This window comes from Mandrillus leucophaeus, unplaced genomic scaffold (assembly GCF_000951045.1).
Source record: "Mandrillus leucophaeus isolate KB7577 unplaced genomic scaffold, Mleu.le_1.0 Scaffold125, whole genome shotgun sequence".
Classification (NCBI taxonomy): domain Eukaryota; kingdom Metazoa; phylum Chordata; class Mammalia; order Primates; family Cercopithecidae; genus Mandrillus; species Mandrillus leucophaeus.
In genome coordinates this window covers 2,389,105-2,415,539 of record NW_012100876.1, presented here as the reverse complement: position 1 = coordinate 2,415,539, position 26,435 = coordinate 2,389,105, and the positions used below count along the sequence as shown (strand labels likewise).

The 26,435-nt window shown below is 36.3% G+C and overlaps 2 long non-coding RNA genes across 2 annotated transcripts in view; both read right to left on the bottom strand.

Annotated features, from left to right (window-relative positions):
* The window catches only part of LOC105533441, a 98,149-nt gene extending 71,714 nt beyond the window's left edge, over nucleotides 1–26,435 (bottom strand). The window contains exons 1-2 of the long non-coding RNA XR_001005117.1: nucleotides 24,950–26,435; nucleotides 23,035–23,132 (exon numbers count right to left, since the gene is read on the bottom strand). This is a non-coding gene — a long non-coding RNA (uncharacterized LOC105533441). The remainder of the gene's footprint in view (nucleotides 1–23,034; nucleotides 23,133–24,949) is intronic.
* On the bottom strand, nucleotides 19,184–21,751 carry LOC105533440. The gene is made up of 2 exons (XR_001005116.1): nucleotides 21,394–21,751; nucleotides 19,184–19,620 (listed from the first exon to the last, which is right to left on the bottom strand). It is a non-coding gene; the product is annotated as an uncharacterized LOC105533440 (long non-coding RNA).

The following is a 26,435-nucleotide window of genomic DNA, read 5'->3' as shown; positions in this document are numbered from 1 at the left end:
AGTGTTGAGACAATACAGTTTCAACCAGAAGAGATGCTTAGTTGGTTAAGTTGGATCTACTGGCGATAGTTGGATCTACCTCCACTTGTGTAGTGTCAGAGCCTTAGGGGTCAAACTGGAGTAGTGGGTATAGGAGTTAAGATCACTGCCATACATACTTTTCCTTCACCTTCAACTGTACCTCAGCCCAGTACTACTAGGATTCTAACTAGCTAAACAGCATCTGAGTTGCCCCTAATTTCATGAACATTCAAAGCTATTTTGGGGAAAGGTAAGACACATTTAATTACTTTTCCAAAGCCTGATGGCAGACTAAAAACAACAAGTGAATTCAGCAACTCCAGGGTTCCAGTTTGTTATTCAATTGCCACTTAATTGTTATTAATGTATACTACAATATAAGTATATCCTTATGACACAGTTGATAAATGAACGTGATAAAAGGGGAAAACAGTCCTTATTTTTTAAACTAACATTTACAGAGTCAGGAGAGTTCAGAAAAACAGCAATTCAAAAGTGTCATCCTGAACAGATGGCTGCTCTCTACATGCTATCTCTGAAGGGGATTTTTTTCAAAGTAAATAGAAACAAATGTTTTGGTGCATTGTGTACCAAAATACGTATCTTACGAGAAGCATTTTCCAGAATGAGATGAGTTTCTTATTAATCACATTTTTACGACAGAGACAAAAACTGATTTTGGAGCTAGTTTAAGACATTCGCTGTTATTCTATGATTAAATTACTATTAATAGATAATATGTTTAGTTACTTTTAACATATTTAACACATTTCATTTTAAATCTGCCCATTCTATCCTCTTGTCCCCTCCTCCACCCCCATTTAGTTTCCAACAACCTTAAGCCAAAAAGGGAGTTTGTCTCTCTTTAAAATATTGCTTTAACATCCAATAAAATATGAATGTCTTTAAGAGAACAATACAGATCGTTCTTTCATTAACTCATTTATTCAATAAACATATTTCAAGGATCAACATTGTGAAAGGGAAAAGTACTTACGAGCCCCAATTCTGTCACTGATAATATGACATTAAAGACATCTCATAATTATTCCTTGCCTCAGTCAGCCATTACAATATTTGACCTGCCCACCTGGCAAACCCTTATATGAATGCTCATTCATTCATTCAGCAAATATTCACTGAGCCCCTACTCTGTGCTGCTCACTGGCATGGTGCTGCAGATATGGTAGTAAACAAAACAGACACGGGCCTGACTTCACGAGTTCAGTTTAAGAGAATTAACAAACGGAAACAAAAACAAAAGGTTCTACTTGAACAGGAAGAGTCAGAGAAAGACATTCTAACTTGGAGTCTTGAGGATGTAGCCTCCTTTTGCCCAAGCTACTGGTGAGTAGAGAAATGGTATAGATTACAAGAGAAAAACGTCATTAGATGTGCAAAAAGGAACCACCTCATCACTGCTTCATATCCATGTTGGCTCAAAGTATGAGCTAAAAATACAATCCAGAAGTTTCTTCCTTCCTCTAGGTGTGCTTTTTCGCCCTATAATAGCTCACAGTGACTTTTTTTTGAAGGGAGGTATTATGCTATAAATGTAAAGATATGACTTTAAACACAAATGCACAAATAAAAGCAGCATTCTAAATAACACAGGAAAATGTGACATCTTCTCTAGTCCAGTATTTCCCCAAATATGGTATGTAGACCACTGAAAGACATGAAATTATTTTAGGTGGTACATAGATAAAGCTTTCTTAATAGTTATGTGTTCATTTTAATGTGTATCAGAAAAAAAAATATACCCTGAATATAAAAAACATTATTTCACTGACATTTGGGTTTAGTATGAGGCTGAAGTAGGTAGCACTGTAATCATTTACTTTACGTAGCCTACATGAATTACAGGGGCAGGGCTCAGGCATGCCTATGAATGTTTTCAGCCTTCTGCCATAATTTTAGAGACACAGACAGCATAAGTGCTATTAGTACAAGTATACTAGCAATTGAATCTCACATCCTGTTCCATGTGTATTGCTGCAATCTTGTCTGGGATAGGCCATTTGTTACTGGAAATAACAATAGTTCCAGAAACAGACTTGGGAAAGGCCTCACTGGCTCAGTTTAGGTCATGTTCCCATTAAAGCAAACATTGTGGCCAGTGGGATGAGTTTCTTAAATTGGCCAGGCCTCAGCTTCGTTGCCCTCTCTGCAATCTGGGGTTGGGGGTAACCCTACCTAAGCCATACGGATAAACAATAGAGGAGATGTGGTTCCACAAAAGAAAACAGAGGGACTGCTCCACATTTGTATAATGAGGATAGTATCTCTTAAATCATAGTACTGAGGTGAAGATTAAATGAAATAAAGTATATATTGCCTGATGGATACAATGAGTGGCCCAAAATAAGTGCTCAACAAATGGTGGTACTAGGAGTAATAATAATTTTTATTATTGTTTGTAAATAGGATGATTTTTGTTGCTGTTATAGTAGTAATTTTCTGAAACAGTTTTAGGGTCATATTTGTTATCTTAATTATTTTATTAGCCTATAAGTGAAGGATAATTATTTGAATATAATCTTTGCAGAGCTATTATGTAAAGGTGGCACTTTCTCCAATTATATGCTTAATTTGTTTATTATCTCCATGCCTAATCAAGGTACTCTGAATTACCACAATAAAATTTTCTATATCTCACCAAACAGCTTTTTGCTTCACTCTTAAGTGACACATAGTTTAATCATGACATCATCTTAAATAATTACCGAACCAATAGTGTTAATAATACTATATTTGCAACAATAAATTGCAATATATTTTTCATAGAACCCATATGATTTTGTGAGTTAATTTAGTATGAAACTTACATGAGTTTCAAAATTAAAAGTGGTGATATTAAAAAAACAACAATATCAGCAGGAATTTACTAATGTTGCTAGAATCTTTATTTTTTAAAAGTATATAATGTGATTAGGAAGAAGAGTTAAAACAAACATGAAGACTAAAACATAACAAAATAAAATCATTTATTCCTCTTTGGATCAAGAATATTACTGTGTGTATCCTTTAAATAACACAGTTAGTTGAAGATTTATGATAGACTAGCATAAATTCAAAAGTTAACCAAAATATTTACAGTAAAACAATATATGAATAACATATATTTGTTTCATAATATTACGAGTAAAGATTATCATCAGCTGGGCATGGTGGCTCATGCCTGTAATCCCAGCACTTTTAAAGGCTGAAGTGGGTAGATCACCTGATGTCAGGAGTTCAAGACCAGCCTGGCCAACATGGTGAAATTCCGCCTCTACAAAAAAAACACAAAAATTAGCCAGGTGTGGTGGCACACACCTGTAATCCCAGCTACTTGGGAGGCTGAGGCAGGAGAATCACTTGAACCTGGGAAGTAGAGATTGTAGTGAGCCAAAATCACGCCATTGTACTCCAGCCTGGGTGACAAGAGCGAAACTCCATTTCAAAACAAACAAAAAAAATTCATCTATTATGATTATTGCCGAGTGTGGTGGCTCACGCCTGTAATCCCAGCACTCTGGAGGCTGAGGCGGGCAGATTGCCTGAGGTCAGGAGTTCAAGACCAGCCTGGCCAACATGGTGAAACTCCATCTCTACTAAAAACACAAAAATTAGCCAGGTGTGGTGGCACACACCTGTAATCCTAGCTACTTGGGAAGTTGAGGCAGGAGAATCGCTTGAACCCAGGAGACAGAGGTTGCAGTGAGCCAAGATCGCACCATTGCACTCCAGCCTAGGCAACAAGAGTGAAACTCCATCTTAAAAAAAAAATTATTATGAAAAATTCATAGGCAATATAAAGCACTGAATAAGTTTCTTCAATATATTGAGTCCTCAGCAAGATATAAAATATAAACCACACCAATTTTAAAATGTAGATATGGTATATTTATTTTACCTTCATTTGTATAAAACTTAACGAGAGTTCGAGAGAAATAAGACAAAGGTAAGTGAAATATTGTCTAAATATCATAAATTAAAAATATTCTAGTTTACAGTCCCACCAACAGTGTAGAAGTGCTCCTATTTCTCCACATCCTCTCCAGCACCTGTGTGTACATGTACCCTAGAACTTAAAGAATAATAAAATATATATATATACACACACACATATCTATATATATACACACAGTCTAGAATAGTCACAGAGGAATTTAAAATCCTAGGACTAAGTGAGGTAATAACTTCTGATATTAGAAAATATAAAAGTGATTGCCAAAAGAAACAAAGAATTGAGTTTACCTTAAAGTTAAATCCTATTCAGACTGTCAAATAAATTAAATGATATATTAGCAGAAATGACCAGATTCCTATCTACACATAGTGAAGGCAGCTGAAAAAGCTCCCTGGGGACAAAGCCATTTCTGTTTGTGGCTTTTTTATGTTCTAGTGCTTCCTTACACTGAATCAGTTTCTTACAAAAACATCAAAGACCAAAATGCATATCTATAGTATATACTTTAGTAGAAATATAATGTGGCTTTCTACCAAAAACCTCAAATGAATTAAGAGAGGCATTGGGGTTTGCTTTTAGTAAAGAACTATGAGTTCCTTTTTCTTAGAGTTTTTGCATCTATATTCATGAGGAATATTAGTCTGTAATTTTCTTTTATTATAATGTCTTTGTCTGATTCTGGTATCAGGGTAATGCTGGCCTTATAGAATGAAGTCAGAAGTATTTCCTTCTCTTCAATTTTCTAGAAGAGAAATGTTATTACTTCTTCCTTAAAAGGTTAGTAGAATTCTCAGTGAAGTCACCTGGGCCTGTCATTCTCTTCATGGAAAGTTTTTTAACTATAAATTCAATGTCTTTAATAAATATAGGATTATTCAGGCTATCTATTTCTTCTTGAGTAAGCTTTGTTAGTTTGAGTCTTTTAGAATGAATTTGTCCATTTAATCTAAGTTGTTGAATTTATTGGCATAAAGTTATTCAAAATATTCCCTCATTATCCTTATTAATATCAGTGTAATCTGTAGCAGTGTAACTTCTCTCATTATTGATATTGGTAATTTGTGACTTATATTTTTTTCCTTATCATTCTGGCTAGAGATTTAGCAGTTTTACTTATCTTCTTAAAAACCAGTTTTTTGTTTCATTGATTTCTCTCTACCGTTTTGTTTAATATTTCACTGATATCTGTTCTGAAACATTCTGGTATGTTATTATTTCCTCCCTTTTTCATACTTTGAGATTCACTTACTCCTCCAGTTTCCTTTCTTTCCTCCTCCTCCTTTCTTCTTCTTCCTTCTCTTTTCCTTTTTTTAAGAGACAGGGTCTCACTGTACTGCCCAGGCTGCAGTGCAGTGGCTATTCACAGGCATGATCACACGGTGGCCTCAAACTCCTGGGCTCAAGTGATCCGCTTTCCTGAGCCTCCTAGGTAGGTGAGATTATAGGCATGCACGACTGCACCTAGCTTCTTCCAGTTTCTTAAAATGGAAAGTTAGGCTATTGATTTGAGACCTTTCTTTAATGCTGTAAATTTTCCTGTAAGTACTGCTTTATCAGCATCTCACAAATTTTAGTATATTTTCACTTTCATTTAGTTCAAAATATTTTCTGCATTCTCGTTTGATTTCTTCTTTGATTATAGTGACTTAGAAGGATGCTATTTAGTTTTTTAAAATTTGGATATCTTCCATACATCTTTCTGTTGCTTATTTCTCATTTAATACCACTGTGGTTAGAGAATATACTTTGTATTGTTTTAATTTTTAAATGTGTAAAAGTGTGTTTTATGCCCTAGAATATATGCTTGAAAAGAACATGTATTCTGTACCTCATGAGTAAGGTGTTCTATAAATGTCATTTAGGGAAGTCTAGTTGACAGTGGTTTTCAAGTCATTTATATTTTTACTAATTTTCCATTTACTTGTTTTATGAATCACTGGGAAAGCAGTGTTGATCATTCCAACTATAATTGTGGATTTCTCCTTTAACTTCTGCAGTTTTTGTTTTATTCATTTTGAGGCTGTGTAATTAGGTGCATAGATGTTTGAATTGTTATTTCTTCTTGATGAATTTCTCCTTCCATCATTATGAAATTACATTCTTCATCCTTGGTGATAGTCTTTGCTCTGAAATTTACTTTCTCTGATATTAGCCACTCCAGCTTTCTTTTGATAAGCGTTAGCATGGTATATCATTTTTCTTCCTTCTACTTTTAAACTCAACTGTGTTTCTTGTAGACAGCATATATTTTTTATTGTTTTTTATTCAATCTGATAATATCTTCCTTTTAATCGGAGTGTTTATCCCATGTGCATTTAAGGTTAACCATTGATATGGTTAAATAAGTCTAACATCATGCTATTTGTTTGCTATTTTTCCTATTCTTGTATCTCTTCTCCGCTTTTTCAGTATACTTTTGGATTATTTTTATTATTCCACTTTATCTCCTTTGTTTATTATCTAGAACTTTTGTTTTGCTATTTTAGTAGTTGCTTTAGGGTTTATAGTATACATCTTTAACCTATCACAGTGTAACTTCAAGTGATACTAGTTTATATAGAAGATCCCTAAATTATATACTTCCATTTCTCCCCTCCTATATTTTTTGGTCATATATTTACTTATGATACGCTGTAAACTCCATTTTGTCATATATTTTACTTATAATACTCACTCCACAGCATATTATATGGTCGATGCAAAAGTAATTGCAGCTTTTACTAACAAAAGTGATGGCAAAACCTAAAAACTGAAATTGCTTTTGCACTAACCTAACATTATTTGTTGTCTTTTAAAGAGGTTTCAATAATAAGAAATGTAGTTGTCATTTCTGGTGTTATTTCTTTCGGTAGGTACCTATTTCCACTGGTGCTATTTTACTTCTGCCTGAAAGACTTTCTTTAGAATTTCTAGTAGTGTAGGTCTAATGTCGATAAATAATTCTGTCTTCTATGTGTGAAAAAGTGATTATTTTGTCTAGATTTTTGAGAGAGATTTTCTCTGGGTATAGAATTCTAGGTTGATATATTTCTCTTTTGGTATTTTTCAGGTATTGATCCAGTCTTATCTGTAGCATTTCCAAAGAGAAATTGGTATGAATCCTTATCTTTTTTCTCTGTACATAATGCATCCTTATTCCATAGCTGTTTGTAAGATTTACTCTTTATCATTGGTTTTGAGCAGTTTCATTATAATGACACTTAGTGTAGTTTTCTTCAAATTTCTTGTGATTGGGGTTCACCATTGATATGGTTTGGCTCTGTGTCCCCACCCAAATCTCACCTTGAATTGTAATAATCCCCACATGTCACAGTAGGGACCTGGTGAAAAGTAACTGAATCATGGAGGTGGGTCTTTCCCATGCTGTGCTCATGATAGTAAGTCTCATGAGATCCAATTGTTTTATGAAAGGGAGTTCCCCTGCATGAGTTCTCTCTTGCCTGCTGCCATGTAAGACATGACTTTGCTCCTCATTTGCCTTCTGTCATGATTGTGAGGCCTCCCCAGCCATGTGGAACTGTGAGTCAATTAAACCTCTTTCCTTTATAAATTAACTAGTCTCAGGTATGTCTTTATTAGTAGCTTGAGAACAGACTAATGCAACCATCATCCTTGGATCTATGGATTTGTAGTTTTCATCAAAATTCAAAATTTTTATTATTATTTCTTTATTGACCCTTATTTTTTTCCTGATTTCCCTTTGTGAACTCTAATTATACATACATTAGCTGGCTTAAAGTTTTCCCTCACTGCTCTTTATTTTTAAGCAGCTTTATCAAGATGTAATTCACATACCATGAAATTCATTCAGTTAAAGTATACATATTAATGGTTTTTAGCATATTCAGAAAATTATGCAACCATTACTACTACATAATTTTAGAATGTTTTCATCACTGAGAAATCCCATACTTACTTCATTAGTTTTCCATGGATACCACAACAAATTACTGCAAACTTAGTCGCTAAAGCAATACAAATGTATTATCTTAGACTTCTAGAGTCAGAAGTCTGAAATGGTCCCACTGGGCAAATACCAAAGTGTCTGCAAGGCTGCATTCCTTTCTGGAGGCTGTTTAGAAAGACTCATTTCTTTGCCTTTCCTAGTTTCTAGAAGGCACCCACATTTCTGGGCTGATGACCCCCCTTCCTGCATCTGCAAAGCCAGAAACACTGTATCTAATTATTAACATTTCTCTCTCTGACCAAACCTGGGAGAGGTTTTCTAGTTTGAAGGATTCATGTGATTAAATACTCAAGTGGATAATTCAAGATAATCATTTCATCTCAAGACCTGTACACTTGATCACATCTGTAAAGTTCTTTTTGTCATGTAAGGTAACACATTCACAGGTTCTAGAATTAAAATGTGGACATCTTTGGGGACTACTCTTCTGCCTACCACACCCACTAACAGAAACTCCCTCATCCTCCCCCTTTCCCATTCTGGGTAACCACTAATTTACTTTGTTTTTATAGATTTCCCTATTCTGGACATTTTATATCAATGGAATTATATAATACCTAGTCTTTTGTGCCTAGCTTCTTTCACTTAGCATGTTTTCAAGGTTTATTCATGTTGTAGTATTTATCAGTACTTCATTTCTTTTGGATAATATTTCATCGTATGGAATGGATATGTCACATTTTATTCATCAGTTCATCAACTGATGGACATTTGGGTGGTATCTACTTTTTGGCTTATGAATAATGCTGCTAAGAAGATTAAATTTTTATGTGGACATATGTTTTCATTTTTATTGGGTTTACAATTACAAGTGGAATTGTTGTACTGTAAGGTATATTTAATTTTTTGAGGAAATATCAAACTGTTTTCCAGTTTGCTGGTAGGTAGTATCATTTCACATTCCTACCAGCAATTGATGAGGGTTCCAGTTTCTCCACATCCTTAACAGAACTTATAATTGTCTGTCCTTTTTATTATAGCCATTCCAGTAAGTGTAAATTGGTATTTCACCGTGGTCTTGGTTTGCATTTCCTTACTAAGAATGTTGAGCACCTTTATAGGTCATTACTGGCTATATGTATATCTTCTCTGGGGAAATGTCTATTCAGACCCTTTCTCCATTTTTTAAATTGAGCTATTTGTCTTTTTATTATTGAGTTATACAAGTTCTTTATATATTCTGGATACAAGTCCCTCAACAGGTACATAATTTTAAAATATTTTCTCCCAATAGGAACGCCTTTACACTGTTGGTGGGAGTGTATATTAGTCGAACCACTGTGAAAGACAGTGTGGCAATTCCTCAAGGATCTAGAACTAGAAATACCATTTGACCCAATGATCCCATTACTGGGTATATACCCAAAGGATTATAAATCATGCTACTATAAAGACACATGCACACGTATGTTTATTGTGGCATTATTCACAACAGCAAAGACTTGGAACCAACCCAAATGTCCATCAATGATAGACTGGATTAAGAAAATGTGACACATATACACCATGGAATATTATGCAGCCATAAAAAAGGATGAGTTCATGTCCTTTGCGGGAACATAGATGAAGCTGGAAACCATTATTCTGAGCAAACTATCACAAGGACAGAAAACCATACACCACATGTCCTCACTCATAGATGGGAATTGAACAATGAGATCACTTGGACACAGGAAGGGGAACATCACACACCAGGGCCTCTTGGGGAGTTGGGGGCTGGAGGAGGGATAGCATTAGAAAAAATACCTAATGTAAATGATGAGTTGATGGTTGCAGCAAACCAACATGGCACATGTATACCTATGTAACAAACCTGCACATTGTGCACATGTACCATAGAACTTAAAGTATAATAATAATATAAAAAACTTCTCCAATCTGTGAGTTGTCTTTTTACTTTCTTGATGGTGTCCTTTAAAGCATGAAGATTTTAATTTTGATGAAGTCCAACTTACCTATTTTTCTTTTGTCACTTGTATTTATTGTGTTGTATCTAAGAAACCAATTGGTCCAATAACAGGAAGATTTATTCCTATGGTTTCTTATGAGATTTCTTTTTTCTTTAGTTTTAGCTCTTAAATTTAGGTCTATGATCAATTTGGAGATAAAATAATTTCAGCATTTGGTGTGAGGTAGAGGTCCAATTGATGCCTTAAAATGTAGGAATCTAGACTACTTTTTTTTATCTGTTTGATTGTCTTGATACCCTTGTCAAAAATCAATTGACCATAAAAGTAAGGATTTCTTTCTGGACTCTTAATTCCATGCCATTGATTAAATGCATTCATAATGTTGAGCAATCATCTATATATGTCTCTAAATATCTTTCCTTGTGCCAGTATTACACTGGCTTCATTACTTTAGTTTCAGAGTACATTTTAAAATCAGGAAGTGTGAGTCCTCAACTTTGTTCTTCTTTTTCAGTATTGTTTTGTCCATTCTGAGTCCCTTACATTGTCACATGAATTTTAGGATCAGCCCGATAATTTTTTTAAAGCCAGCTGAGATTTGATAGAAATTGCACTGAATCTGTAGATCAATGTGCGGAATATTGCTTTCTTAACATTATTAGTTAAGTCTTCTAACCCATTAACGTGAGATGTCTTTTCAATTATTTGGATCCCCTTTAATTTATGTCAACAATATTTTGTGGTTTTTTTGTTTTTGAGACAGAGTCTTCTCTGTTACCCAGGCTGGAGTGCAGTGACATGATCAGGGGTCACTTAGCCTTGACCTCACTGGCTCACGCAGTCCTCCTACCTCAGCCTCCCAAGTAGCTGGGACTTCAGGCATGTGCTACCACATCTGGCTAATTTTTAAATATTTTTGCAGAGACAGGGTCTCAATATGTTGCCCAGGCTGGTCTCAACTCTTAGGTTCAAGCAATCCTCCCACCTCAGCCTTCTAAAGTGCTGGGATTAAGGCGTTAGCCACTGTGGCTGGTCAAATTTTGTAGTTTTGAATGTATTAGTCTTGCATTTCTTTTTCTAGCTACTTTTTTCAACTGGTAAAAATTATATAAATTTATGGTGTACAACATGATGTTTTAAAACACATATTTCGTGGAATGGCGAAATCAAGCTAATTAATATGCATTACCTCACATACTTCCCATTTTTAGTGCGATGAGCACACTTAAAATCCACTATCTTAGCCATTTTCAAGTATATAATACATTGTTACCAACTATAGTCATCATGTTGGACACTAGCTCTCTTATATAAAAAGGATACACTAAGATCAAGTGAGATTTATCCCAGGAATACAAAGTTGGTTTAATATCTGAAAATCAATGTAATATGCTATCGTAATAGAAAAAAGAACAAAAACCACACAATCATTTCAACTGATGCAGAAAAAGAATTGTTGGATTTTGTGAAACGCCTTTTCTGCATCATTTGACCAAATCCCACTTGATCACTGTGTATCCCTTTTATACATGGCTGGATTTCTTTTCTAACATTTTGTTGAAAAATTTTGCATCTATATTCATGAGGAATATGGGCTTGAGGTCTTCTTATGATGTCATTGTCTGATTTTGGTTTTCTGGTGACATAGATTAAGTTGGGAAGTGTTTCTTCCTGTTTTATATTTTGAGAGTTTGAGAAAGGTTAAAATTGATTTTTCCCAATTTTTTATTGTGGTAAAATACATATAACATAAAATTTATTATCTTAACAATTTTAAGTGTATGGTTCAGTGTATTAAATGCATTCATAATGTTGAGCAATCATCATCACTATCAGATAATCTATTTTCATCTTGTAAAACTGAAACTCTATACCCATTAAACAGTAACTGTCCATTCCCCACTCTCCCTGGCTCCTGGCAACCACCATTCTCCTCTCTGTCCCTATGATTTTGCTCTATGATTCTGACTACTCTATTTACCCCATACAGTGTAAACAGAGAATTTGTATTTTTGTGACTAGCTTATTTAATTTACCATAATGTCCTCAAAGTTCATCCATATTGTAGCATATGTAAGAATTTCATTCCTGTTTAAGGCTAAATAATATTCCATTCAATGTATATACCACATTGTGCTTATCCATTCATCCATCAATGGATACTTGAGTTGCTTCCACGTTTTAGCTATTGTGAACAATGCTACTATGATCTTAGGTGTATACACATCTCTTTAAGACCCTTTCCATTCTTTTGGGTCTATGTTGAGAAACTGAATTCCTGGGTCATATGTTAATCCTATTTTCACTTTTTTATGAAACTGTCATACTGTTTTCCACAGTAGCTGTACCATTTTACATTCCCATCAAAAGTACATAAGGTTCCAATTATTTCCCAACCTCAGCAATACTTGTTTTTCTTTTAATAGTAGCCATCTTTATGAATGTGAGGTGGTATTTCGCTGCAGTTCTTATTTGCATATCCCCAGTGAGTAGTGATAATGAGCATCTTTTCATGTGTTTACCAGCCATTTGTATATCTTCTTTGAAAAAATGCCTATTTAAGTCTTCTTGTTGAGTTTTAGGAGTTCTCTACATATTCTGGATATTAATGCCTAATGAGATATATGATTTACAAATATTTTCTCCCATTTTATGGGTTGCCTTTTTACTCTGTTGATATTGTCTTTCGATGAACAATTTTTTTAAAAAATTAATGAGATCCCATTTGTCTACTTTTTGTTTTGTAGCCTGAGTGTTTGGTGTCATATCCAAGAAAACATAGCTACGTCCAATATCATGAAGGTTTGCCCTGTTTTCTTGTAAGAGTTTTACAGTTTTAGATCTTAAGTTTAGGCATTTGATTCATTTTGAGTTAATTTTCGTATGGTTTTAGATAAAGGTCCAACTTCATTCTTTTGCATGTAAATATCCAGTTTTCCCAGCACCATTTGCTGAAAAGACTTTTTTTCCCCTATTAAACAGTCTTGGCATCCTTGTCAAAATCATTTGACCATATATGTGAGGGTTTATTCTCAGGCTCCCTAATCTCTTCCATTGTCTATACGGCTGTCTTGATACCAGTACCACACTGTTTGCTCACTGTAGCTTTGGCATAAGTTTTGAAATCAGGAAGTGTGAGTTCTCCAGCTTTGTTCTTTTTCAAGATTGTTTGGCTAATCAGGGATCCTTGAGATTCCATATGAATTTTAGGTGGAGTTTTTCTATTTCTGTAAAAATTGTCATTAGGATTTTGATAGGGATTGCATCAAATCTGTAGCTCTTTTAAGTAGTATTGACATCTTAACAATATTAAATCTGGAACTGATTCTCTGAATGTTTGGAAGAATTCACCAGTGAAGGCTTTTGGGTCTAAGCCTCTCTCTGCGGAAAATTTTACATTACTAATTCAATCTCTTTATTTGTTATAAGTCTATTCAGATCTTTTATTTCTTGAGTCACTTTCAGTTGTTTATTCATTTCATCTAAGCTAATTTTTGGCATTCAATTATTCATTTATAATCTTTTTATTTTGCTAAGGTTAGTTTTAGAGTTTTATTAACATTAAGTTCATAGTAATGTTATGACATTTAATGTTTTAATTATGTAATGTTATGAAATTTAATGACATTGTTTTACTAACATTAAGGTTAGTAGTAATGTTTTCTCTTTCATTTCAGGTTTAGTAATTTAAATTTTCTCTTTTATTTCCCCCTGGTCAGAAAAGCTAAAATTTTATCTATTTTGTTGATGGTTTTGAAGAACCAACTTTTGGTTTCATTAATTTTCACTATTGTTTTTCCATTCTGTATTTCACTTATTTCCTCTCTAACCTTATTATTTCCATCATCTGCTTACTTTGGGCTTAGTCTGCCCTTCACTTCACCTTTTCTATGATGAAGATTAGAATATTGACTATTTTTTTCTTATTTAATATAGGCATTTACAGCTATATATAATATAATACAGCCATCTATAGTCACTGCTTTAGCTGAATTCTACTGGTTTTGGCATGTTGTATTTATATTTTCACTTATTTCATTGTATTTTCTAATTTCTCCAGTCATTTCTTCCACAGTCCACTGATTATTTAGGAGTGTGTTATTTTTTATATATTGGTGAATTTCCCAAATTTCTTTCTGTTATTAGTTTTTAATTTAATCCCATTGTGGAAAGAGATACACTTTGTTGATTTCAATCCTTTTAAATTTATTGAGGCTTATTTTGTGCCCTAGCACTGGTCTAGCCTGAACAGTATTTCATGTCAGCTTGAGAAGAATGTGTATTCCACTGTTGTTGGGTGGAGAGTTCTATAGATGTCTGTTAGGCCTAGTTGACTTATATATTGTTCAAGTTTTCTATTTCCTTTTTAATCTTCTATATATTGATGCTATCCATGATTGAGAGTGGGATACAGAAGTGTATTTTTATTGAATTATTTTTCCCTTCAATTCTGTCAGTTTTTGCTTCATATATCTTGGGGGCTCTGTTGTTATGTGCATATATTTTTACAATTATTATATGTCCAACTGTTATATCTTCCTATTATCATTATAAAATGTCCCTCTTTGTCTTTAGTAAAAACTTGTGTCTTAAAACCTGTTTTGTCTGATATTAGTACAGCTCCTTTACCTCTTTTGGTTACTGTTTGCATGGTTCCTTTTTCCTCATCCTTCTAGTTTCAGCAGATTTGTATCTCTGAATCTAAAGCGTGCTCTTGTAGACAGCATATAGTTGAATTATTTTTTAATCCATTCTGCAAATCTCTGCCTTTTACTTTGCATATTTAATCCATTTACATTTAATGTAATTACTGATATAATTCATGTCTGCCTAATTTAAAATTTTATTTTTTCTCTGCGTATTCATTCTGGATAGTTTGTATTTCTATGCCATCAGGGTCATTAATCTTTTTTTTCTTTAGTATCTAATGTGCTATTGACACCATCTAGTTTATTTTTTATCTCAGACATTATAGTTTTTGTCTCTAGATGTTTAATTTGGGTCTCTTATAAAAATTTATTTGCAGTCTCTACTCACAGATATAATGCAGTTATAATAACTTTTAATATCTTTGTCTTCTAATTCTAACATCTGCATCAGTTTTTAGATGGATGGATTACTTTTCTTAATGTGGGTCAGATTTTCTTGGTTTTCTGCATGCCCAGAAATATTTATTTTGATCCAGTCATTATGAATGTTGCCTTTTTGGCTGCTGGATATTTTCATATTTTAAAAAATATTCCTGAGTTTTGTTTTAGGACATGGTTAAACTCTTTGGAAATAATTTGATCATTTTGAATCTTGCTTGTGAGGCAAGACCAATGTATAATAACATTTAGTCTGAAACTAATTATTCCCCACAACTGAAGCAAGACCCTTTTGAGCACTCTCTCCAATACTTTATAAATTAGGAGACGTTCTGGTCTGGCTGACAGAAATAGGCACTATTATTAGACCTGTGTAAGTACTGTCACTGTTCCCCCTAACTCTCTTTGATGGTTATTTCCCCAGTCTTTAACAGTTTCCTCATATGCACGTGCCAATTATTAATTGGAATGCTCAAAAGATTCTCTGCAGATCTTTGGAGTTCTGTGTGCAGCTTTCTTCTCTCCAGTACCTTGTCCTAAGAACTCTAGCTTCCTTGGTTTTCCCAGACTCCCAGCTCAATCTCTTCAACCCATGGAGTCTGCTAAGCTTTACCTGGCTTCCTCCTTTCTGCACCACAACCTAAAAAAAAAATCCCTCAAGGTAGTAAGCTGTGGTAATCATGAGGTCACTTCATTTGTTTCCTGTCTGTCAGGAATCACTGTTATTCCTTGCCTGATGTCCAGGATCTTGAAAACCATTATTTCATGTATTTTGCCTGTTCTTTCTTATAGCTGTTTCAGATGGGATGGCAGATAAACAGGCAGTAACTCTTATTCCATCTTGACAAGAAACAGAAGACTTTCCCTGGTTTTCTTGATGGCTCCCATGGGCTGCAAATGGCTGAGAATTTTTCCAAACCACAGGGGGTACCTTATGACACACTTGATGTAATGTAAAAGGAAGTCTATAACATGCTCTTCGAAGTATTCCTTCCAAAAATGTTTAATCTGAATCTGAGGACTATTGCATCCAAGTCAGGGTAGGCCTCACATAAGCCACCACCCTACAACAAAGAGCAGTTATAGTTGGGCTCCTCCTGTCTCCAGAGTTCCTTTCTCTTTATATCTATATATACATGACTATATGTTACACCTAAAATGGCATACATAGGCACATTGATGAAGTCAATATTTGAGCATGAATCCAGATCCAAGAGGAAGAAGATACCTTCCTCCATTGTCCTAAAATATAGGCCACTGATGGAGATATCACTGATTCATGCATTTCTAAGTCACTATGTTATCTTTACCTTAGAGACAGCAGGGCCCAAATCACGAGGCAAAATCTGAGCTCTTAAAATTCTGATGTACTTGAATGAACTACTAGCCAGAGTGCATCTAGCTGGGCATTATAACCTCTATAAAGTTTCCCCAATCCAGTGAGCAGAAAAATACGAACAAAATAATATTCTAAAATGTAGCAATATTATGATATTCAGAAATTTCTCATGGAAAAGTAGTTTTCCCACGATCTGTCAAAATCAAGTTTGGCTGGGGATGGAATGGCCCTGATAAGGATCAAGCTCCAGAGACTAGGTTTCTCAAAATGTGGTTTTCCCAAGGTATCTCAAAATTATCTGGAGGGACATGTTCAAATGCAGATTTCTAAGGCCTACTTCAAAGTTACTGAATCACAACATCTAAGGATGGAACCCAGGAACCTGCATTTTTAATAAGCACATTTGGGGATTTTTATGAATATTAAGGTTTGAGAATGACTATAGGCAACCCCACTGGGACTAGGCAAGATAGCAGGTTCATATGACAGGCACCAAAACTCCAAATGTGTAGGCACCCAAAATCCAAATATGTGGGATTCATGCTATAGACGTCTGTTAGGCCTTAATCATGGTGTGAAGGGAGTCTGATAGTAAGCAAAGGATTATTGTAGGTTATTATAGAGGGGAGAGGAAGGCACCATGATGTCAACAGGCAGATATCCAAAAGTAAAGAGACGTGTAGGGAGTCAGGCATTGACAATAGGCAAAGTTCCAAACAGACAGATGATCGGCATCAGAGATACAGCAGCTTGTAATAAGAATCTAGTCATGCAGACTTTGGTTTAGGAATTGGCTTCTAATTTCAATGAGGTTGAAGGAATCAAGGTAGAACCCCAATCTAAAAGCAGGGTCAAAGGCAGACACACAGAATCTAAAAGAGGCTTATTACTAGAACTAGTCACAAGCACCAAGGCAATTGCCTATTCCGTAGGGCCAGGGTAAGCTCAAAAAGGATCAGCACAGAGACTGATGTGATGCTCAACCACCCAGAAGCGTTTGGATTTTCTTGCTTATGGCCTGGATTAGTCCAGAACCTGTGCCAAGGGTTAGCCTGCCCTAGGGAGCTAAGTGGCCCTGCTGAAAAGCCTAGAAAAGACCTACCTGGCTCAACTTCCCATGCCCTACCTGAATTCTGTTTAAGATGTAAGCCTCAGGATGTTGTCACAGGAGTGATGGTAGTTTTCCAAAGTAGTTACAATGATAGTAGTTAGATGTAAAAGAAGTTGATTCCTAAATAGAGTAGCTCCCTAAAGGAGGTAGGAGGCAGCTGGAGCTAGATTCTGGAGCCAACAGCAAGTTATCTTCACCCTTAAGAAATTCTGAAATGTCTCAGCTTAGTCCTCTAGGCCAGGGAACCCAGATGTTCTCTGTGCAATTCTGATTTTCTTTAAAATAGCAGATTACTTTTGTAGTTTAAAAAAAAAGCCTTTTTCGACTGGGTACAGTGGCTCACACCTGTAATCCTAGTATTTGGGAGGCCAAGGCGGGTGGATTGTTTGAGCTCAGGAGTTCGAGAGCAGCCTAAGCAATATGGTGAAACCCTGTCTCTACAAAAAATAACAAAAATTAGTCTGGCGTGGTGGCTTGCCCCTGCGACCCCAGCTACTTTGGGGGCCTGAGGCGGGAGGATCACTTGAGTCAGAAGGTGGAGGTTGCAGGGAGGCAAGATCGCACCACTGGCTCTCCAGCCAGGGCAATAGAGTGAGATCCTGACTCAAAAAAAAAAAAAAGGAAAAGAAAAAACTTTTAAAGTTTTTTATATACATACATTGAACATTTTGTTTTAACCTAAAACATATAAATATACATTCATGAACCAGACTGTCTTTTATTTCCTTAAGATGACGTCTTGCTCTTGTCACCAGGCTGGAGTGCAATGGTGTGATCTCAGCTCACTGCAACCTCTGCCTCCTGGGTTCAAGCAATTATCCTGCCTCAGCCTCCAGAGTAGCTGGGATTACAGGCGCCTGCCACCATGCCCAGCTAAATGTTTTTTGTATTTTTTTTAGTAGAGATGGGGTTTCACCATGTTGGCCAGGATGGTCTCAAAGTCCTGACCTCAGGTGATCCATCTACCTTGGCCTCCCAGAGTGCTGGGATTATAGGCATGAGCCACCATACCCAGCCCATGAACCAGACTTTCAATGAAGAGCAAAGATGTATTCTTCTATGTTATTTGATTGGAGTTCCGATATCCTCTCCACCGATTTCTAAAAACCTTAATTTTTAACTGACAATTGGATAAATTCATAAATCCTTGGTTCCTCATGCTTACAGCCACTGGTATCTCTAAGGTTATGAAAGCATCATGCTGAATTCCTCCATCCCCTCAATGACACCCTTTCAGCAAGTAATAGCAACTAATATTAGATAGTTGAGTGATTGGTAGGAAGTGAAGAATCAGGAGAACTGTTAGAGCCATACCAGAGAAAATCACAGGAAAGGCAGGAGTGCAAAGATCTAGTGGAGGCTGTGAGAAAAGGTAAATCCCTTGTTAAGTTCATCTGCCCCTTTAGTTACCACTGGCTGTCTCACTCCTGGACTTATGTGACTCCCTTAGCTATACTTTCCCAGCCCCCTGGGATGTTCCCCAATCATCCTACTCACTCACAAAGAAATATTGTCAAAATCAATTGGGTGATGATTAGGAGCCATTATCTGCCTGCTGTGCTGAAAAGGACACAGGGCTATCTGCAGAAACCTTTCATGACAGGCTAAAAAAAAAATTCCAGTATATCTAGGAGTGGTGTCACTTCTAAGTGCGAAAATCAAAGTCAATCCATAGTCTTTTCATACTATTGGCTTGTTACGTTTACAAGGTGTTATATTTCTAAAGCAGACACCATACAAAATATGAAAAATTCATGCTTGACTTAAAGGGAGGAAAAAAGTAAAGGGAATCATTTTGACAGTGGAACAGATATATTCAGATTCAAGGATTGAATAAATATATTTGTAACGTTTTCTTGCTTTGCCCTCTGGAGCTCTGGATTCTGTAGTCTCCCCAATGTCAGTCCTCCAGGTTCTCTGTCCTCGCAACTCGGATTTAGAATTATGGATAAAAGGTGCCTAGAATCCAATTTCTTGATTGAGGAAACTGAGGCCTGGAAAGTGAATTAAGTCTCCCAAAGTTGGCCAGAGACTAAAAGTCTTGTCTCTTCTTTCTGTCCAGTGTTCTTTTCACTCTGCTGCCTTTCTTGGTATTACTTCCCTTCAGTTTTGAAAATTACTTTCATTTATTATTTGTCCAAACCTATTGAAACTGAAGCTTCACAACATATTTAATAGTTGTATATTATCTACTGCCAATTTCTGGTTTTCACCTTTGAGGGAGCAGATGCTGCAAAATACGGAGAATATTCTGATAAATATGCACTACAAAGATAATCTATTCTGTTGTAAGAGCTAGGAATGATTTATTGGAATAGATATCATGGGATTGTACGTTTCTTGGGTAAAGTTCATTATGATGATCAATAATATCCAACAAAGTAGAAGAAGGATTACTGAGTAAAGTAAAAGCCCACTAAAACATGAATAGCATAATTGGTGCCTGTGCTATTTAAAAGAGCAACTGAGATGAACCTTGAATCTTTGGGAAGTGGCATGATGTGGCAGAAAGAGCACTGTCTTGGAATTCAGAAAATTAAGGTGTCCATCCTGATTATTCCATTTATGAGCTATGTGATCTTAGGTAAATCACTTGAACTCCTCTAAGCTTAATTTCATTGTGCATGCAATGAAAAACAGAAATCCTGGCTATTTGAAATAGCTGTTAAAAGGATTTAATTAAATAATATATGAGAGATTATTACAATTCACAAGTCTGAGACCATATGCCTCTGCATGATGGCAGAGGACCATGTGTGTTTATTCAACAGTATATTCCCACCATCTAACATAGTGTCTGGCACATGGTAAGCATACAATAAATATGGAAGACACTCATGAATTAAATAAATGAAGATAATTATAGTAAAAATATCATTCTTATCACTATTTCTTGCTGTGGAAATGTTTATGGGGGGATAAAGCCAAGTATATGAATAGAGCAGAGGCAGGGGAGGCAAGAAAAGGAACAAAATGATTGGTATCACTTCCTTCCTAGAACAGAAGCAGAGGTTACAGAATCAAAAAAAGAATGATCAAAGTGACCAATCTCCAAATCTACCCTTCTTCTTTCATTGCCTCATTCACCCCACCTCTCAATCCCACCACTGATTTTTTTTTTTATGATTGCCTTTGGGCATCGACCTCATTAATTTCAAAGTCATTGCTTTCAGTGTTTTTATTAAGACCTGTATATGTCATCTCTGTAGTCATTAGAAACAAGGCTGTTTTTCATTTATATTGGATGTAACTAATTCAGAGTTCTTTCCTCTTAGACCTCTCCAATGACTACAATGGCCGGGGGAAAGACAGTGGACTTCAGGGACTACTTGAGAGGAAAATCGATACAGTTCATTTCTTTTTACTTCAACTTCTAAATGATTCTAGGTAAAAGTCCTACGAGATAGGTGCCTGGTTGAAAATGTATCTCTCACTGAATTGTCCTCTTTTAGTTTTATAGATGTGCTCCATCACACACATAGGAATTTCATAAAAATGTTTTTCTCTGCCACAGAGGTCAGGGCTTTGCAGGCCTTTGGAGAATAGATAACATGCCTAAATGTCAGTTCATCTAAAGAACAATGTTATACGACTGGAACGCCTCGATCTTGGTACTTGGCAGACTTTGGGAACACCTCAAACCACATGTACTTTAGAGAATGCAGACAGGTCACAAAATTAATTCAGTCTACTCTGGCCAAACACTCTCAACGCACTTCTAAATTTGAACTAATTGATAGCCTCTCCTCCCCCAATTATACTTATTATAGCCAATTCAATTGGTTTTAACTGGATTCACATAAAATTCACCTACTTTTTGCTTTCACAAATATAACTGACAGGAACAAACAAAAATAGTTCTATCTGTAAAAAGCAAGGCAGTAATAAGACTTTGGACCTTGAAGCTTACAGAAGACTAATGAGATTATGTCTAAAATGTGTTTGAGCTGCATGTGTGAAAGGCTCTATGAAGATAGAAAATATGATAAATAATGCAAGTAACCTTTGTGTCAGGAAAGCTCCTGTCTTCTGGAGGATATAATAAGTATTAAATAAATATTTTACAAATATGTTCCTGCTAATCTTATCTGTCAACTCCAACCCAGGTAGGTTGAAAAGGACTATTATTTCCATCAAAACAAGTAAGAATCTTAGTTTCTAATGAAAAGTTTTCCAAGAAAATTCCAGTTGGAACCCATGACTTTAGGTAACGCTTTCATATTAAGCCAAGCTTCCGACCTCAATTTCAGCTCTTGGTCCATTTTATTGTCAATGTGAAAGCACTAGTCCTGGCCCCCTCCAACTTTCCACTCTATTCAAGCCAAAGGCATCCCTGTGGGATTCTCTAGCTATCCTAAATTGAAAAAAAAAAAATCACAAAGCACACCCTCTTTGGGGTTCTTGAACCATCAAAGAACACTCAACAAATTATGTTGTCAACCGTGACCACATAATGGACTTCAATAACTTAAGAGCTCAATTCAATTACCTATAAACCTTAATCTGCTCCTTCATGAAAATCCCTTCACTTAAAAGTACACAAAACCTGTATTTCTTCTTATGACATCTCTTATCCCTAAAATTATAAAGAAGAAAACTAATTTTTTCATGAAATCTACAAAATAACAAAATGGGACACAAAATGGAGCAAAAAATTTTCTGATGGGAATGTCAAAAACATCTGGCAAACACTCTTCTCACAAGCTAGCATAGGCCAATAAATCTCCCATTCGTTTGTTTAAAATCCGTATCATTTCATTTTTCAGAACCTTACTTGAAGACAAGCTATTATCTTTTAGAACTCATCTAATCTTAAGCATTTTCTAGAATAATCAAGTAAAAAAAAATTCCACTAAAAAAATTAAACAGTCTCAGAGGTGGGAAGAGCTTTGTTATATTGTCTGATTTAACTCTTGCCTACTGACTGGTGAATTTAGTTAACAAATATTGAAACTGATGACCTGTGGGCAGTGGGCCATCCTTGATCTTTGGGGTAATAAGACAACTTTTTCCCCTAAAAGGAGTTTACAGCCTACTAATGTTTTCCCAAAGTACCTGAGTACTTGGGGAGAAGGTATGAATGTAAAAATGAAGATTCCTAACCTTCGCCTCAGACTTATTGATTCAGAAATTCTAGGGATTAAACCCAGAAATCTGCTCTTTAAAAAACATCTTGGGTAATTCTTGTGCACAACGTTTGAGAACCACCACTCTGGTAGGTCTGAGAGATGTGCACAAATATGAGTTACGGAAATGCTGAATAGAGGGCTCGTCTTTTAGGTACATAAAAAAATTGATCAGCACCTTCCCTCATTAATGCCAGATACAAACTGGGAAAAAAAAGAAGTCATCTATTAGCCAAAACCAGACATTCTTCTAAATCATATTCACCACTAAGTTGGATTGTGAGTTATAACAGAAACACTTAGTGCAGAAATCCAAAATTTCTAGTGACCTACCATTCTCCCTAAAATGCCTAATTCACTGCACGCATTGGCTCACGCCTATAATCCCAGCACTTTGGGAAGCTGAGGCTGGCGAATCACTTGAGGTCAGGAGTTGGAGACCAGCCTGGCCAACATGGTAAAACCCTGTCTCTACCAAAAATACAAAAAAAAAAGTAGCTGGGCATGGTGGCGCTCACCTGTAATCCCAGCTACTCATGAGGCTGGGGCATGAGAATCACTTGAACCTGGGAGGCAGAAGTTCCTGTGAGCCAAGATCGCACCACTGCACTCCAGTCTGGGCAACAGAGTGGCACTCCATCTCAAATAATAATAATAATAATAATAATAATAATAGTAATAATAATAATAAAATGACTAATTCACCAGATATTTAGTTTCATTTAGGTTATGAACCACATATTTTCACCTATTTTCTTCCCGTTAGAGTAGTATTCATAAGGAAGAGTAATTTTCATAGTTTTTATACCCTTTGACAGAAATACAAAAAAACTAGTAAACATAAAAAAAAAAGTTGAATTTATAAACATGTGAGATATCTGGGCTTTAAGAAAGTAAGTTCTTAGAATTAACTGGCACATATGGATTCTGTATAAGACCAACACTTTGTACACAGAAAAATCACCTGGGGAGTAGCTATCAATGCAAACGGCTAAAGAGTCTGAGTTAGTAAAAGTAAGATGGATAACTGAATTTTTAACAAGCGCCCCAGCTAACTCTAATGTAAACTGTTTTGAGAAAACATTCCAGAACTTTCAAGATTTCAAGATTCCAAGCTCGTGACATCCCAACCTGTCTTCATGTCTAAATCAATATATTAAACATAGTAGAGTGCCAGTGCATACATATTTAAATAATCAAAGTAATTTTATATTTAAGTAAAGTATTAAAAGGGAACAAATAGGGGAATTCAGTTTACCTAATCAGAGCCCACATTCTGTAAGTCAGAGCTGGGGAATCTCATTGATATAATGAATTGCCCTGGAGATCTAGGAGTTACAAGCAGTAAAAAAGCAACTTAATGTAGGTTCTGCTGTTGTTCATTTTAGAGAGTATATAAAATACTCTAATTATCTATTTTTAAAATTAAAAATACGCCGAATGGTATATGTGTGCAGCAAAGGGAATGGCTGAGGTTGGAGGGAGAGTTATTCTCTGGACATCAGCAATAATCCGAGAAATAAAATTCTGAGGATCATATAAAACCAAATGGAATCTGTCTTTCGTCTAAGCAGCTCCCGCTGCTGATGTTAGGATAGTAATTTCCTCATTCCCACAGGAATTAATTGTGAACAATTAAACACTTGTGGTATTATCTAATTACTAATACTTCATAGAGAACTGAGAGATTCTTATCCTCATGTCCTCTGGGGGAACCTGAATATGAGTGGGTTCTGGGGTTGTACGCTTTCTGTAAGTCAAGGAAGCACACTTTATATGTGTATATAGCATGCTGTTTCTCAGATAGTCCACAAACATGTGAAATGAGCACTGGCTTACTACTTATAGGTAGTAGTAAGAAGAATAACTGTTCGTGACCCTAAACAGTTAGCGGCTCAGCTTCTTCAGCTATAAAATGGGTACCCAGGTTGATCTGTATTCATGGTCCAGGTTCTTTGCACTCAGACATGATGCTTCCCACGCCATGTGCTTAACTGAGGTTTATGTGGGAGGATCACATGAGATAATTTTTGTAAAAGTGCTCTGTAAGCTGTAAAGCACTATACAGATGAAGCGGATTATTATTAGTCTTTTACGAAGCCCAGCGATAAAGATGCAAAGTGACCCAGAAAAAGAAAACTGAGTAGACAAACCTGAAATACAACATCTATAGCCCCTAGAACAGTTACCCTGTATGTGGTAGGTAGGTGCTTAATAAGTAAAGAAAAACACAAAACAGGTTTGTGCCTCCATCATACTAGCTCTGATATCAAGAAGAAATAAATATACCTAAGGTCAATGATAGTTTCATTTAACCATACAAACCCGAATAATCCAAGAGCCTAAGATTTTAAATTAAAAATTACTTCAAAGAAAGAGCACGGAAACGTGAAATGTGACCCAGCATTCGCAATGAAATAGTTATATTCTTACCTCTTCAGTCTTTCCAATGCAGTCTTGCAGGGATACAGGACCTGGGTGAGGATGTAGAGTGCTTCCCTGCACCTGGTAGATCTACATAACTGTTCCTAGCAACCTCTTGAGGAAATAACACATTCTATAGAATGTTGGGTGCCTAAGCTCTCTGTTTTGGATTTGAAAGGCTGCGTTTTAGTTAAGCCAAACCAGATTTATCCCCTAACATTCCCCAAAAAACACGCACAGAAAAGAAGAATGAGGGGGGCGGGTAGGTAGAGAAGCAGTTATTCACTTTAGAAAACAATTCTCTATAGGATTCCTTTGTCAGTTTCCTAGACTATGTAAAATGTGATTCAAATTAAAATATTTAAATCACATACCCACAACTTGACATAGGCAGCTATTTGTAAAATGAGGCAAACCCACACTGGGAAATACCAAATTAAAAAAAAAAAAATCAGGGGAAAAAATATTTTCTTCTGGGTGGCCCTAAACTGCCTTCTTTTTCCCCATTGCAAATGTATTTTTATGCTGGGTTACATTTCCAAAACAGAAGTGTTTTTTTTCTATGGTTGAAATGAAACAAACAAGTTTGCTTTCAGAGCCACAGAAATGCCCAACTGTTAGGGAAAAAAAAAAACGTTTTCCACAGGCCGCTTGCCTCTCTTATCCCCATGCAACCTTGCCTATTGGCCCCTTTCCCTAGGAGAGCCCCTGGGGCTGTCTGATGGAACTGATTGTAAAACTATTTTGTGCAGTAAAAAATTTGTTTCTTCAAAATCTGAGACCACCCAGAACATGCCCAATCTTTGACAAATATCGACTGGTTTTCTCAGTATTTAACTAGCTGTACACCGAGTAACTGACCCGGGTTTCTGGGTTTTTGAGAAGAAATGAGGGGAAAATGTTTCAGAAGATGAAAAAAGGAAGGAAATCTCTCATCCAAGAATCTATTCAAAATTCATTTTGTGTGTTTCGAAGGGGGAGGACAAGAGAATTTAGTGCAAAGACGGCCTCCACCAAGCTAAACCGTCCAACATTTGCAAAAGCTTTTAAAATAAACTGCTCGGGGATCAGGGGTTTGCTGGAAACTCCCAGTCGCTTGAAGTCCTGTCCCTCCGCTCAGGGCACCCAGGCCTCCCCAAGGGTGGGCACCCCTCCTGCACGGAGACCGGCGACTGGGATCTCGGAGCAGGGTCGGCGATGGCCCTGGAGGCAGCGGCTCCCGGAGAAAAGGCCCTGGCTTTTCTCCGCCCGCTCCGTTCCTCTCCTTACAGCCTCGGCTCCCACATACTAAGTGCTCAATAAATGTGGACACAGGAAGCGAAAAGGCCGAATCTGTCCTCATGCCCCCAAGGCGAATTCTGGGGCGGGAGGGTTTATTCCGACCCACTACCACATCGCGTTTCCTGAGGTAACCCGGCCTCGGCTCTGCGGCCCCAGCGGCTGCAGAGCCACTGACAAGGCGGGCTGCGGGCGACAAGATGGAGAGCCGGCCGGA